This window comes from Aethalodelphis obliquidens, unplaced genomic scaffold (assembly GCF_003676395.1).
Source record: "Aethalodelphis obliquidens isolate GAN/ISIS:26980383/991018 unplaced genomic scaffold, ASM367639v1 scaffold15, whole genome shotgun sequence".
Taxonomy (NCBI): domain Eukaryota; kingdom Metazoa; phylum Chordata; class Mammalia; order Artiodactyla; family Delphinidae; genus Aethalodelphis; species Aethalodelphis obliquidens.
Window position 1 is genome coordinate 22622952 of NW_020837959.1, and position 16737 is coordinate 22639688.

Consider the following 16737-nt stretch of genomic DNA (forward strand, 5'->3'; position numbering starts at 1 on the left):
CTTCAGAGATTACATGTGAATTGAGATGGAGTGAGTATAACCCAGTCATATGAAGAGTTTGCAGAAGAGCATCCTAAAAAAATCACAGGTGTTTCACCTATTCAACTCCTTCCCCTCCCCTCAATTTACTGCCTCTTAGTTTTACCTTTTCTAGACTGTCATATAATTGGAATCATACAGTACATAGCTTTTTTGACTGGCTTCATTCACTTAGAAATATGGATTTATGATTCTCCCACTTTCTTTCATGGCTGAATAGCTCACTTTAGTCTTCAATAATATTCCATATATAGATATATCACACATTGTTCATCCATCTATCTATTGAAGGAATTCGTGGTTGCTTCCAGTTTGGGGCAATTATGAATAAAGCTGCTATAAAAATTTACACGCAGATGGACATAAGTTTTCAAATCAATTAGGTTAATATCTAAGAGAATGATTACTGGAACGTATGTTAAGAGTATGTTTAGCTCTTTAAGAATCTGCCAAACTGTTTTCCCAACTGGCTGTACCATTAGTTATGAATGAGTTTCAGTTGCTTTTCAAAAGTAACATTTGATATTGTAAGTTTAAAAAATTTTTTCTTTGTACCATTATAATAGATGTATCACAGTAACTCGTTGTTTTAGCACCGTTTTAAAATAAGGTTTCTTTAGAACACAGCTGCACCATTCATTTGTGTGTTGTCTATGGCTATTTTCATGCTATAATGGCAAAGTTTCATAATAGTGAAACAGTTGCATATGATCCACGAAGACAAACTGGTTCCCTACAGAAAAAGTTTGCAGACTTTTGTCTTAAAATAATTATTTTAAAAATGCATTGAAAAATTAATTATATACATTTCTAAAATTATTCTTTGGAGTTTTAATTTTACATTCTAATAGTTTCAGATAAAATTAATTAAAATTATATAATTAATTTTTTTGGATAAAATTCTGAACAGTATAATGGATTACTGGGAACTTTCATAGAGAATATTCTACAGATAAAATTAACTCTTCTTTTTGTCCTGATATGACTTAGTGCATTTGGAAAATAGAAAATGAAGTGAATATAAATCTTAGGAAGGGATGTATCATGAAGTACTTAAAAGAAAAATAGAAAATGGTGGAGCTAATATGTTTTAATTTTATTGATGACATATGCCAGAATTTTTATGTAATAACTCCATTAATTTTTAAAAATAAACCCATGATACAGTTGGTATTATATCACTAATTATGAAAAAAGTGACAATCATAAAGTTTTCCAAAAGCATAGAATTACTAATAAATGGATACTCCAAGATTTGAACATATTCCTAAATGATAACAAAATTCTTTGGTTTTCAGTGCTGCTCAGTACAAAATATCACATGACGAAAGAAAATATATCACCTAAGTCAGGGGTCCCCAACCCCCGGGCCGCAGACCGGTGATGGCCCGCAGCCTGTTAGGAACCAGGCCACACAGCAGGATGTGAGCGGTGAGCAGGCAAGCAAAGATTCATCTGTCGCTCCCCATCATCTGCGTTACTGCCTGAACCATCTCCCCCACTGCTGGCATTACTGCCTGAACCACTGCCCCCCAAGCTGTGGAAAAATTGTCTTCCATGAAACCGGTCCCTGGTGCCAAAAAGGTTGGGGACTGCTGATCTAAGTCCTTCCTACTCAATAATTAGTTGAGTCTGCCACTAACAGGTGGTAATAATGATAACAATCTATCAAGGGCACTATTTCTCTTATCAAAATTTTGGATGAGTTTGGAGAATGTTACCCCTATGTAGATTGTATTTACCAAAAACTGCAATATGGAAGTGTTGATATTGTGATCTTACAGGAATCATATATATATATGATATGTAATATCATATATATAATCATATATAAATATATTCTGTATAGCTGATATTTTTGGAAAAACAGATTTCTCAAGTAGCTGACATATAGTGAGTCAAAGTGCCACAAACATGAACTCAGGATAGAATGACTATTTTTAAAAACAAAGATGTAGCCTATAAAAATATATGTGTCTTAGCCATGGACCTCTGGGGCATATGGAAGTTCCCATTTTCAGCACCTGAGAGCTTTGGGGTTTATCTAGAGGAAAAACTTTAGATATACTGGATTTAAAAATCAACATAGAGGGACTTCCCTGGTGGCGCAGTGGTTAAGAATCCGCTTGCCAATGCAGGGGACATGGGTTCGAGCCCTGGTCCGGGAAGATCCCACATACCACGGAGCTGCTGAGCCTGCACGCCACAACTACTGAAGCCTGCGTGCTCTAGGGCCCGTGCTCCGCAACAAGAGAAGCCAGTGCAATGAGAAGCATGGTAACGAGATTAGCCCCCCACGCCCCCGCGAAAGCCTGCACACAGCAAGAAGACACAACACAGCCAGAAATAAATAAATAATAAAAAACAACATTGAAAACAGATCTATTTTTAATATAGTAACTAAATTCATAAATGGTCATCAAGATTTAGAGTACCATAAATATTTAATTGCTCCAATTGTCACACTTGCTGTTTAAGATTCACATTAAAATTGGGTAGAATAAATCAGGAATACAGGCAGCAGCAATCTCTCTTAACAGAAGATCGGCTTAACTAAGTTTATTACAAACATACCATCTGTTCTGCATCTCTTCTTAGATCAAGACACAATAGACTTAAGCATATGGACTGTAGGTTGTGAACAAGAGAGGTTTTTGAGCATGTTAGCTTTTTTGGATTTCTGTTTTGTTTTTCTTTTGATTGTTGTGATTTGTTTGTTTTTCAACAATGTATGCTTTTATTCCTCTGGGGGTAATTTAAATGTCATTCCTGTTTGAAGGCTAACTGGAAGCACATGCCTTTTAAATGATATTTTGTTTCTTAATTTGAGATTGGGCAACATGATAGAGGTAGCTAAAATTTCCAAAAACATTTTTCTGCCCCAAACTCTTCAGAGTTAAGTTTAATATGTCGACAACCATTGCTATGGGAACAAACGTTGTCCTCACTGCTTTGTATCTTTTCCCTATTTCCCTTGCCTCCTAAAAGTTCATAGATCCAAGAGCACAGATGATCTCTTGGATGGCCATACTGTATTGTTCTGCATGCAATAAAATAGCAATAATAATGAAGATAGTATCTAATGTTCATCTTGTGTTTACTGTGTGTCACATGTTGCTCTAACTCCCTTATAACCATTAATTAATTCTCTTAAGAACATATATGTTAGGCATTATTGTAATAAGAACCCCATTTTATAAATGATAAATAGGAAGAACAGTAGACACTAGCTCTTTGAGCATGGTGATTGAAAGATACCCTAAAGTACAGAGACAAAACGTATCAACTCATGTCAAAACAGTTTAAGATCAAATGGAACTTTAGGCCATTTTGAATAATAAAATTTTGAACCTTAATATAATAACTTAAAAGTTATTAAGTTTTTAAAAATTTTATTAAAATATAGCTGATTTACAGTGTATTAATTTCTGCTGTACAGCAAAGTGATTCAGTTATATATATATATATATATATATATATGTATTCTTTTCCATATTCTTTTCCATTATGGTTTATCACAGGATATTGAATATAGTTCCCTGTGCTATACAGTAGGACCTGTTGTTTATCCATTCTATATATAATAGTTTGCATCTGCTAATCCCAAACTCCCAATCCTTCCCTCCCCCAAGCCCCTCCCCTTTGGCAACCATAAGTCTGTTCTCTATATCTGTGAGTCTGTTTCTGTTTTGTAGATATGTTAATTTGTTGTATTTTAGATTCAACATATAAGTGATATCATATGGTGTTTGTCTTTCTCTTTCTGACTTATTTCGCTTAGTATGATGATCTCTAGGACCCCCCCTGTTGCTTCAAGTGACATTATTTCATTCTTTTTATGGCTGAATAATATTCCACTGTGTGTGTGTGTGTGTGCGTATATATATATATATATTATATATACATATGATATTTTGTTTCCTAATTTGAGATTGGGCAACATAATAGAGGTATGTGGTATATATATATATATATATATATATGTGTGTGTGTATATATACCACATCTTCTTTATCCATTTGTCTTTCAATGGACATTTAGATTATTTCCATGTCTTGGCTATTATAAATAGTGCTGCTATGAACATTGGGGTGCATGCATCTTTTCAAATTATAGTTTTGTCTGTATATATGCCCAGAAGTGGGATTGCTGGATCACATGGCCAAAAGTTATTAAGTTTTATTATCATATTTAAAATTAAATTCTAATTCCAAATTAAGAACCATTATTTCTTGACTTGATACTTAATATTACACCTTTCTCTCCTTATTGAGCTGGACATTTGTATTCAAATGAAGCTACTTTTTTATAGATCTGTGTAAAAAGAAAGATTAATATGAGATTCATCACTGCACTCTTTAGTCTGTCCAGTCAGAAAAATATCAGCATTTTGATTACTGAACTGTTTCTTTCTCAACATTTTTTACTACCATCAGGCACAAATGACTGCCTCTAAACAATTTTTGTCAGCATCTCCTATCATTTCTGATGTAAGTCTAGTCATGACACTTTCTTGTTACTAGTTTGTATGTCTGCTTACCTGAACAGCTTTCACAAATTTGATTCTGCCTGTCAGTCAAATAGGGCAAGAGAAAGACAAATTTCTGGAGACCCAGGACAGAAGAAGAGAGAGAATGGAAAAGACATGCAACATCAAATTCAAAAGATATGAAAAGCTTTCATGTTCAGAATATTGATTCCTGTCTGTCAGATTTCCTGCCTCTGTCTGAAACACCTAACATGTAGAATAGCCAATAGGATGGAAAAAGGAAAAATATTAAAGCATGAGAATTTATATCACTATAAAGAATTTGAATGCCCAAAAAACCTTGAACCTCAGACTGGACTTAGGGGTCAGCTTTCTCATTCTTTAGTTTTGCTACTAAGAAATAGTTGTTTTGTATCTGAGCCATGGTTTCTGCCCCTGGAAACTGCGAATGATTATTATATATGCCACATAAAATTTGCCGTGTAGATTTTTTCCTTTCCAGTTTAATTGAGATGTAATTGACACACAGCACTAAGTTAACATATACAGCATAATGATTTGACTTACACACATCATGAAATGATCACCAAAATAAGTTTAATGACCATCCATCATCTCATATAGATACAAAATTAAAAAAATATTTCTCTTGTGATGAAAGCTCTTAGGATTTACTCTCAACAACTTTCATATGTAACATACAGCACTGTTAATTATAGTCATCATGTTGTACATTACATGCTTAGTACTTATTTATCTTATAACTGGAATTTTGTACCTTTTGACCACCTTCCTCCAATTTCCCCTGTCCCTGCCCCCGCCTCTGGTAACCACAAGTCTGATCTCTTCTCTGAGTTTGTTTTTGAAGTATAATTAACCTACAACACTATGTTAGTTCCTCGTGCACAATATAATGATTCTATATTACTATATATGACAAAATGATCACCCAAATATGTCTAGTTACCATCTGTCTTCATACAAAGATGTTGCAATATTATTTACTACATTTCCCATGCTGTACATTTCATCCCAGTGACTCATCTGTTTTGTAACTGGAAGTTTGTACCTCTTAATTTCCCTCACCTATTTCACTCACTGGGTGCCCAGTGTAACCACAAGCCGTCTTAAAAGTGGAAGAGGGAGGCAGAAGAAGAGAATCAGAGGGAGTCGTGACCACAGAAGACTGTTCAGGGAGATGCACTATTGGCTTTGAAGATGGAGGGAGGAGACTACCCTCCAGGGAATGCAGCTGTCTGCCAGAGGCTACAAAAGACGGGGGAATGGCATCTCTCCTAGTCTCCAGAAAGGAAAGAGAACTGTTGACACTCTGAGTTTAGGCTATTGACATCCTAGATGGACTTCTGACCTCCAGAATTCTCTCAGATTTCAAGAAGTTAGAAGCCTGTGAAAAGCCCCAAGAGAGACCCCTGGTGAATGAGGCAAGAAGTCTTCTGATTTCACTGCACATTTTCTGACTGTGAGAAGGATACTGTCATGTAGATTAAATTAGTTCATGCAGACAGAATACTTAAAATATTTTCTTACATTTAGAAAGTATTCAATAAATATCACTTATTAACAACATTATTATTTTTGGGGAGAGTTCAAAAATATTTTTGGAAGAAATGATGAGTCATGTGGAGTGACAATAATGAAGCAGGGTATTTGAGTAAAAGAAATATGTCTAATTCAGAATTTTTAGTCTTATGGAACTTAGAAAAGTTACTATAATTTCATTTAGGTTTAGAATTAGTATAAATTAAGGATTTCACTTAGACTAGAATTTACATAAGTTACAGCTGAAATTTTTAATTGAATTCATAAAATGTTTTGATACTATCACCAATTTAGTGGACTGAAAGACTTAATGTAGAAAAGAAGATTTTTAAACAATTGTTAATGCTTTAATAATTGCAAAAGTTTAACTAGTAAAAGAATTTAAATAGGATGCTTCTCTATTAGTAAGATTTAAAATAACTAAAAGACATATCAGTTATCCAAAGACCTCCTCTTTGGGTTTCCATCATTTGTTATATTCTTGCATATCTTACTCCTTCTGGTTTATACAATGAAAGTCTACATGAACATAATTTCAAATAGATATAAGTAAGTGGTAACAGCTATGAACATGCTAGTAAATGTTGTTTAAGGGAGAGTGACTTTGCCAAGTCCTATAATAGAACTTAGATATTTTTAAAGTTTTTTTCTTATTATAAAAACACATGAAATGTTAATATAATTTAAAAAATCTAAATTAAAGGACAATGAAGAAAAAACCAGATCATTATATCAGAGAAAAAGTTAATATCCTTAATATGCAATTTAATATTAAACCTGACTAATATTCATCTTCAAAGAAATATATTCATATTAATAATAATATACCATTTCAAATAATTATCTTAGCTAAAGTATAAGAGAATACTAAATTCTGTGAGACTGAGGTGAAACAAACAAGCTCATGTTCTGCCAATGAAGAGAAATTTAAATAGAATTCCTCTAAACTGATTTGGCAAAACATTAAAACCTTAACAATAATCAAAATTTTGAATCAGATATTTGTTACTTATTGATAAATCTTTAAAATAATTATAAATATGAACAAATTGTTTGTGCCAAACAGTATATACTGAAATTTAATGTATAGTAACAAAAATGAATGTTTTAAAGACTGAGAAAAGTCTTTTCAATATATATTATTTTTTTCTTGGTAAATATTAGGGAACTCAAAAAAGAATAAAGGAGAAAAATAAAAAGTATCAAACTCTTTTTTCTGCAGAATTAAATATTTGGATTCCTTTCGTTTTCATTTACAAATATATTCTTCTAAAGTCTTTTTAAAACATTTTTTACAATTTTATTGAGGTACAATTGATATACAAAAAAACGATGTGTATTTAATGTACACAATTTGATGTTTCAACTTGGATACACATTTTTCCAAAGAAGACATACAAATAACCAACAGGTATATGAAAAGATGCTGAATGTTACTAATCATCAGGAAAATGCAAATCAAAACCACAATGAGATATTACCCTACACCTGTTATGATGGCTATTATCAAAAAAAATTAAGGATAATAAGTGATGGTGAAGATGTGGAGAAATTGAGATCCTTGTACAGTGTTGATGGGGATGTAAAATGGTGTATGTGTAGCCACTATGTGTAACCATTATGGAGGTTACTAAAAAAATTAAAAATAGAGCTACCTTATGATCCAGCAGTACCACTCCTAATTATATGTCCAGAATAACTGAGATCAGAATCTTGAAGAGCTGTCTGCACTCTTATACTTATTGTAGCCTTATTCAAAAGAGCCAAGATAACGGAAACAATCTAAACGTCCATTCTAAGATGAATAGATAAAGAAAATGTGGCATGTACATATAACGGAATATTGTCTTAAAAAAGAAGGAAATCTTAACATTTGCTACAACATGGGTAGACCTGGAGGACAACATACTAAGTGAAATAAGTTAGTCACGGTAGTTCAAATATGTATGATTTACCCTTAATGACTGACAGTCACGTTGGGGAATTTATTTAATCCCTGAAAGGCTAATAAAAATGATGATTCTAATAGCACCCAGATGAATGTATGATTCCACTCTTATAAGGCATCTAAAATAGTCAAACTTACAGAAGCAGAAAAGAGAATGATGGCTACTAGGGATTGAGAGGGAGGAGAAATGGGGAGTTGTTGTCCAAAGGGTGTAAAGTTACAGTTATACCAGATGGGTAAGTTCTGTATATCCGCTGTATAACATACATAGTGCCTACAGTTACCAATATGGCATTGTGTACTTGAACATTTGCCAGGAGTATATTATATTATATTTTGTATTTTATGTTTTGTTTGACATTATTTTTCCTTTTTTCTGGAAAGTTCTAATTTTTGAGAAAAATATCAAATAGCTAAATATTATTAAGGTTGGGAAAAATCATGCTTTGTATACAGACAATTTAAATTTATATTCCTCTGTATGTGTTTGTATGTGTGTTTAAATTTTCTGTATATTCGCCTAGCTTTTCTCAGACTCTCCATGCTAATTTATTCTTTCTTCATTTGTTTCTAAATCAGATTCCAGATTCACTTAGCTGTTTGTATGAGTTTAGAAACACATTTTTTTAATTTGTGTCAAATTTGATTAGGAAATATATTCAACTGTTAAAATTTCACACTTGAGGGCCAGATAGCACTAAATTTTGCCACTTAACAGCTGTCATTCATGTGAAGGAACTTATTTAATCCCTGAAAGGCTAATAAAAATGAAGATTCTAATAGCACCCAGATCAATGGACTCTTTGAGGATTAAATTATGTAATTCAAAGAAAGTGCCTAGATCACATCTGATTTATGATCATTTGTTATTGGTATAACAGCTTAAATGTTAAAAAACGTTTTTCCTTTTTCAAAGAGAAGGAACATTATCTAATCAAAATATGGCATCCTCCTGCCTGGAGAATTAGAATTGATTTATTAAAAATGTAAATGAAAAAGAGACTTAATATTAGGGTTTTGACATCTAAATAAGACATTACATCAAGTTAATAAAGGGAAAGCTTTGGCAAGAGAAAGTGCTTTTTTAATGCCTTTATTTCTTCTCTTATAGATCAAATAACAGCCTTAAGAATTGTTCATTGAATTTTATCTAAAGAAAGATACAATCAGACAGGAAGATGAAGGGAGTAAATCCTTCCCTTTCCAGTCTGGATTTTTTTTTTTTTTTTTTTTTTGCGATACACGGGCCTCTCACTGTTGTGGCCTCTCCCGTTACGGAGCACAGGCTCCGGACATGCAGGCTCAGCGGCCATGGCTCACGGGCCCAGCCGCTCCGCGGCGTGTGGGATCTTCCCGGACCGGGGCACGAGCCCGTGTCCCCTGCATGGGCAGGCGGACTCTCAACCACTGCGCCACCAGGGAAGCCCCTCCAGTCTGGATTTTTGAAGAAGAGGATATTGAAGGCAGATTTCTTCAACTGTGCTTCCAGTGTAAAACTCTGGAGAGTTCACTTCCACGTGTATATGGCTAGCCAGATTCATGCTGAACACCCAGGGATAAAACCACAATGTGCCTAGTGGTCCTTGCTCAGCCCCAGGAGCACCAGAGATGAACCACTGCCTAGCAGTGGAGGGCACGGCATGATGCAGACACCCTGTCCCCTTCCTTCCCACATTTCATGAAAGTCACACAACCTCTTCTTCCATTCCTACATCTAGACATCATCTTAAAGAGGACCAGTAGAGAGGGTGAAAACCGAAAGACTGAGCGTTTTGTTTACAGACTGACAAATTGGGGGGAGTGTAGAAAATACAGTCCTCTGTTCAACTATCCAGACAAGAAGAGAATGAGTATAAATTTAGGATAATGAGAATGCATACAGAGTAACTATGATCAACTTGCAATCCTGCCACAGGAGTTATTATTGTTGTTTTTGTTTTTAGGGGTGTGTGTGTGTGTGTGTGTGTGTGTGAATGTGTGTGTATTTAAGTAGTACTTTTTCCTTTTTATTTGACTCTTATGTCTTACCTTTTTTCCCCATTGCCTTTAAAGACTTCCTATTAAGTATTCCAATGGTAATGATAAAACATAATTGGTATTTCCAATATCCTATTATTCAACTTTTAGATCCTTTTCGTTATGTTTTTGTTAGAAATTATATTTTAGTGCATATCTTTGTAATTTATTTGTGGATGAGATTATTTTCTCAGTTAGACTAAAAATAATTTATCAATAAGAAAATACAAATTCTCTTAAACCTTTGATGTACATTTGCGAAGAGTTGTTTCAGTTTACATTCTCCTTATATTGTTGCAAGCAACAATACGTTTGCTATAAGGAATGTCATTAGAAATATGCAGATACTACAACACAGCTCTGTTGAATAAAAAATTGTGGACAATTTTCCATAATAAGGTCTCCTGAGCAATTAATATTATAGACACTAAGTAGTAGAGACATGAAAAGGGAGTGGGGAAGCACCAAAAATGTCCCATTTAATGTCATAAGCTTTTCTGAAGCTAGGACACAAATAAATGACTAAATCTGTCTGACACTGTATTTCAGGCATCCCTCTTCATTATTTTGCACAAAGATCCTCTTGTGAAGAAATCTCAGTATTAAATTCTAGATCATCATATGTTCTAAAATAATTCTGAATTCAAAGAAAAGCATCCAAAGTACAAATGAATATAATTTTTTTTACTGCTTAGAAAGTACAACTCTACCTGGATTTCACATCCTCTAAAATCTGGTCCCACTACTTTTTTCTCATCTCAATTCTCGGAACTACTTAACTCACACTTTACTTCAGCTCACAGTGCTCTTGGGAGCTCAGTCATCCTCATTCGCTTGTTCTCAGGCTGATTCCCCTAGTACAGCCTAGACTTAAGGAATCACTCAAGTCTCATGTTTTGCATAAGATATTCAGTTAATACTCTTCAAATGTAATTTCTCATAAAACAATTCTTACCAATCAAGACTTTTTAATTATGATTTTTAAATCTTAAGAATACAAAATTATCAAATGCTGGGGTCATACTTGTCTTAATCTATCTATCTATCTATGTATCACCTATCTACCTACCTACGTATCTACCTACCTACCTACCTACCTATCTATCCATCCATCCATTCATACATCTATCCATCAGTACATATAATTTTGATATTTTTCAGAATGATTATAGAACAGTATCAACTTACTGTTAAGAAAAGCATTTTATTTATGATATATAGCACTTCCATTAAGGAGTGGAAATTAGTATATGCTGAAGACTTACTTTGTGGGAGTGTGATTGAATTTATTTTCTAATTGACTTATATACAATATTATGTTTATATTCTCTCTGTGATTAACATACCTTATAAAAGCTCAATAGCATTTTAAAGTAGTTATTAAGGCCTTGGTATTATTTCACTCAGGGTACTTGTTTTTGTTACAGAGGTCAATAACTACTGGTTTGACAAAGTACAAAGAGAAGTGTTTTGCCTAGGGCATTGTGTTTTCTAATGGAAATAATATACAAAAAAATATAGATGTTTTATTTCTGAATCAGTGATAAGCAGCAGATTGTGAGAGAGTAAAGAATGAATTTGATTTTACTGAACTTGAAGCTGGATTGACATGGCATGTTTGAAATAGTCATTACTTTTCCATAACTGCAATAACTCTGGAGTGAGTTATAATTGTTTGCGGTTTGACTGAAGTAAAATTAAGTATAAAGCAAGAAACAAAGACTATAAGTCAAAGCAAAGGTAGCTCTAAAATGTTTCTGTGAGTGGGCGTAATCTAACATTCCTCTGGTGAGGCCATTTTCTCTCATAAGTTAGTAAAAACAATTCTTTCTATTGGACTTTTGGTGCCATTTTCCTTCCTGTTGTAGGAAAGACTTTTTGGTACCAAGGAACTGAACTCCTCACAGACATATTCTGTGAGTCAAATGAGGTGAAGGGAGGTTATGACAAAGGTAAGAGATGATCTCAGAGTACTCACTATGTTTTGAATCCTCAAGTGGCTCACAAGGAGGGAGAATGGTGAGTAAAAATGGACTCTTTAAGATGGTGTATTCAGGGTATGGTATCTACAAGTTAATCAAACTTTTATGATATCAAATCCTCAATCCTTCATGGCATCTTCCATATAATATTCTGCCAAAGAGTGTCTCTTTTTATATTCCATAATATTTTGCCAAATCTTAGGAAGAAGAGGGAGGGAAATAGGGGAAAAAATATTCTGCCATATGTGATCATTCAAATCCTCGTCAATAAACATTTCTTAAACATAGCTATGAGCAAGGCATTGTTCCGGTAGTTATCAGTATTCAAATGACGTGTGAGACATGGTTCCTGTCTCTAAAGAATTAACAATGTTATAAATGATATTGATACATAATTTTAAGTCAGCTGGAATGTCTAAAGGAGAAAAATGGGAATTAACTATGGGGATAGGAAGTGTTTGTATACAAAATGACATCTGAGATAATCTTTAAAGGGAAGGAAGGGGGCTGAAAGATAGGTGATCAGAAGATGGATGGATTGGTTTAAAAACTAAGGGGATACAAAGTGAGCAATGGTGTATGGAAATAAAACTGCAGATTAGACACAAGTAATTCTCTGTGGCTGAATGGGATGTTTGTGTAACTATGGGTTTGTGTAATGACACATAACTCTAAGATGTGGTATATAGTGAGAGGCTGGATGTTTTTACTAATTGAATCTTATTGTTTATCCTCTGTTTATGGAATTCTTATATTTGAGAGTTCAGATCTATCATAAGACTAATATCCTATACTCTAAGTTTGGTATTGAATTCTCTTGGCACTTCAAAGCAAAGTGTGCTTTTCAGTTTTCACAAATTGTGGAGCCAGAAAATTTAAAATCTGAGCTTAGACTATAATTTATTGATGCGTGAATATTAATTTCACTCATGAATAGGTACATACATCTTCAAATATGTCTGGCAACTAAGACTTTGTTTTTTATCTTTTATATTGGATTACAAAACACTGAGATTCCAAATTCATTGAGATTTCTAATTCACTAAGGAAATAGAGAAAGAGGTAGCGAGATAACAGAAAAAAGGGAAGAGAGAAATCAGAAATCTTGATTGTTCAATATTGTTAAGGGCCTAAAGAAGTGGAATATGGTAATGGGATTTCAACTTTACATAACAAATGTTGACTCTTTAGAGTTGTAATATGAGCACAAAGTTATTGGAATCAAATTGATACATTATATTATAAATGTTCTTACCAAATGCCACTCATCTCCCAACAGTAAACATTTGGAAGCCTTAATTATATTTCACTGAGTTCTGAGAAAAAAAAACATTTTTATTCAGAAAGATCTGAAATCCAGACTCTCTGAGCCTCATATTTCTTACTTGTTTATATAGGTAAGGGTGTTCTTCACATAGCCCCTGGTTCAACAATGTAGCTCTTTCCTGGCACATAATAAGTACTCAGTAAACGGTTGCAATTATTAAAGTATAAACCTTTACAGTAGGTCTTGGTTATTTGATGTTTAACTGATTTGTCTAAGAAGGAATAGAGGGAATCAAGCACTCCTTATGGACTAATCTGAATTAACTCTGATTCATATACCAGAATCAACTTGTACCCAGAAGACTCACTGACCTATTTTGGGTAGCTTTCATTTCTTGGTCCTACAGAACATATTCAGATGAATAAGGAGAATCTGCCTTATCTTGTCTTCCTCTGAAGTTTAATAATTTATCTCCCTGTGCAGGCCTCAGACTTCCTAAGCATTGATCATACATATTTACTTGGAATCCATCAAACAAGGTGGGAATTTTCACAGATCCAAGTCTTTGCTTGCTTTTTTCCTTCAGGCTAATCCATCCTCCCACCCCCATACACCCAACTCCCACCCTATCTGTTCTCCCTCTCACAAAATCCTGCCAGCCCCCAAACAAATATCACTTTCTTCAAAATGATTTCCTATACATCCAAATCTGAAATACTCACTTTTCAAATGACCTCACACCCTATAATGATAGTAGTGTTTCAAAATGCCAGGTAAAGGAGAAATAAAAGAGTTTTCTTTGGTAGCTGGAGAAAAGGCAGCGTTAAAATTTATAGGCACCTGTGTCTAGAATAGTGGTTCTTGTCCAAGGCCAGTTCTGTGCCCGATGGGAGAGTTGTCAGTGTCTGAAGGCATTTTGCTTATCATTCCTGAAGGAGGAGAGGATATTACTGGTACCTAGTGGGTAGGAACCAGATGCTGCCAAACATCCTACAGTTTATGATATAGCCCCCTATACCCCCACCCCCCGGCAAAAAACAAAAACAAAGACTTATCCTGTCAAAATGTCAGTAGTGCAGAGGCTGAGAAACCCTGAGCTGGAGCGAGATATCAACACCTCATTTCCCTCCCTCATTGCTAAAGACTGAGTATCAGAGTGTGCTGCTAGAACAGCGGTGGCTCTTTGTCATCACAGCTGATCCAAGTGCAAGCGCCCCTGTTTCACAGGGAGAGTGTAGCCTCTGCAGCAGAAAAAAGGCTCTGCTAGTGAACATTTTCTGTTCTCCTTTTCTCAGGCTGTTGAAGTGTAAGCAAGCTTCCAGGGACTCAGACATACTATGGGAAAGGGATAACCAAGACCATAGCAATTTTTTGGTTGTGATTCTAAAACTTAAATTTTTTTAGAAGTGTGATTTTTTTGGCAATATGATAAAAATGCACACATTGGTTGTAACAATAGCTGTTTCTGAGTAGCTCCCATTTGTCAGGAATTTTACATATGCTATTTAATCTTCACAAGACCTCTTTGAGGTAGACACTATTATCTGCATTTCACAGTATTCTGTTTATCCTTATATTACATTTACATTATTTTCTTTCTTTGTTCCTGAATAAACTGGTAGTTAGTTGTTCCTAAGAAAAATGTTACTTGTATTTAAATCCTTGTGCTTTGCACAGTGGTTTGATAATCATCATCATCATCATAATAATATAATGATGGTGAGGATGATAATATTAACTAACCCTGTGCTTTTCCATGCACAGGAAAGTATACTGAATTCTCTTTGCAGTATTACTTCTTCTAACTCTACTAACTCAGCTTAGTTTCTTTCTAACACCGTGGGAGAGATATTTAAAAATTAGAATAATATTAAAAAAATATGAAATACATCATATGAAATGTCCCACATTCTCCAGTTTCTAATAGGATGAGGCTAAGTAAGCAATAAGCAGTCTGAATCTAGAGCCTCTGATCGGAATCACTCTGTGATAGAGACGATGCTCTATACCTGTTTATCAGTATTGATTAAATGAATCATTCAATCTTCTGCTTGGAGAACTTCCAAGAAAAGATGCATGCAGCATGCAGTGATGCAGTCACACCTGAGGATGACTGGACGGCTGCTCAGAAAGTTCTCTCTAAGCTTTAACTTAATTCTTTAACCTCAGTCCACAGTTTATAACAGGCTAAAGCAGGCTAATTTGTAAACATGAAGGGGCTCCATTTCTATGAGATAGTCGCATGTTAACCAAGCTTGATGTAATTGAACAGAATAACAATACAATTAGCTTACAGTGGGAAAAACAACATAGAAAAGACAATCCAATACACAATCTCTTCTTATAGGTACTGAGTAGAAAATGCCAAACTTCATATTTGAAGGTTTCTTTGTGAGCGTAAAATTAAACTAAGAGTGTTAGTAATAAGAATTCAATATTTAATGTTATATTAAATTACCCTCAGTGATAGATCATCACAAAAAGTTATAAGCGAATCTCATGGCAGGGTATCTACTTTGTGTGTAAGGTAATTCCATTCTGATACATTAGTATTAAAGTTAAATTTTATCTCTGAAGCCTCTCTAATTCTATGTATTTTTAAGTTGTTACTATAATTGCTCTTGTGGGAAAGGATTTGGTGGCAGACCTTACTGCAGCTGTTATTTGTGATAGATGCTTATATTTGATTTTTTAATTTTTGAATTCTCCAGTTATTTTAATTGTTATTTAATTTTATAAACAGTAATGTAATTAAATGTCATGATTATTTACAATTTATGTATTTAAGCCATAGATCTAGGCACAGCATTTCTATAGAATAGGACAAGCAGATTACCAGGATTTACATATGATGTTATTATCCAATATAAATGATTAATAGATGATCTTTTAATTAATTAATTTTCACAAAGCTTTCCCATCTGTAGATAGCACTCCCATTTTAACTTTCAAAGTATAGTTGCATACATTTCTAGAAAATTTAATTTATTATTTGTCCATATCAGAAATTATACTTTGTTTAAAAGTATAATGACCAATAGGATGATGATGATGATGATTAAATTTCAGGTGTTATTTTATAATGATGTCACAATCTTCATATTAATTGGATCCTTATGACACTATGACTTACTTAAGTTACTGGTCCCATTTCCCAGATGAGAGACCTTTGCTAATCTAAGTTTGATGTTGTTCCTAAGATCAGCAAACTAATTAAAGAGAGGGTCAGAACTTGGATTTAGGTGTTCTGACTCTAAAGCCTACAAACTGTCCAGTTTTGTTTTCTTTCTTATAAATAGTAGCAAACATTGCTGTATAGTGCATCATATTTTCCTCTAAAATATTTAATCAGACTCTTTGTTTGCACAGTTCTTTGTATATGTAAAAAGAACTGAGTCTATTTTCTATTTTTTTTTTCTTTTTTTTTTTTTTTTTT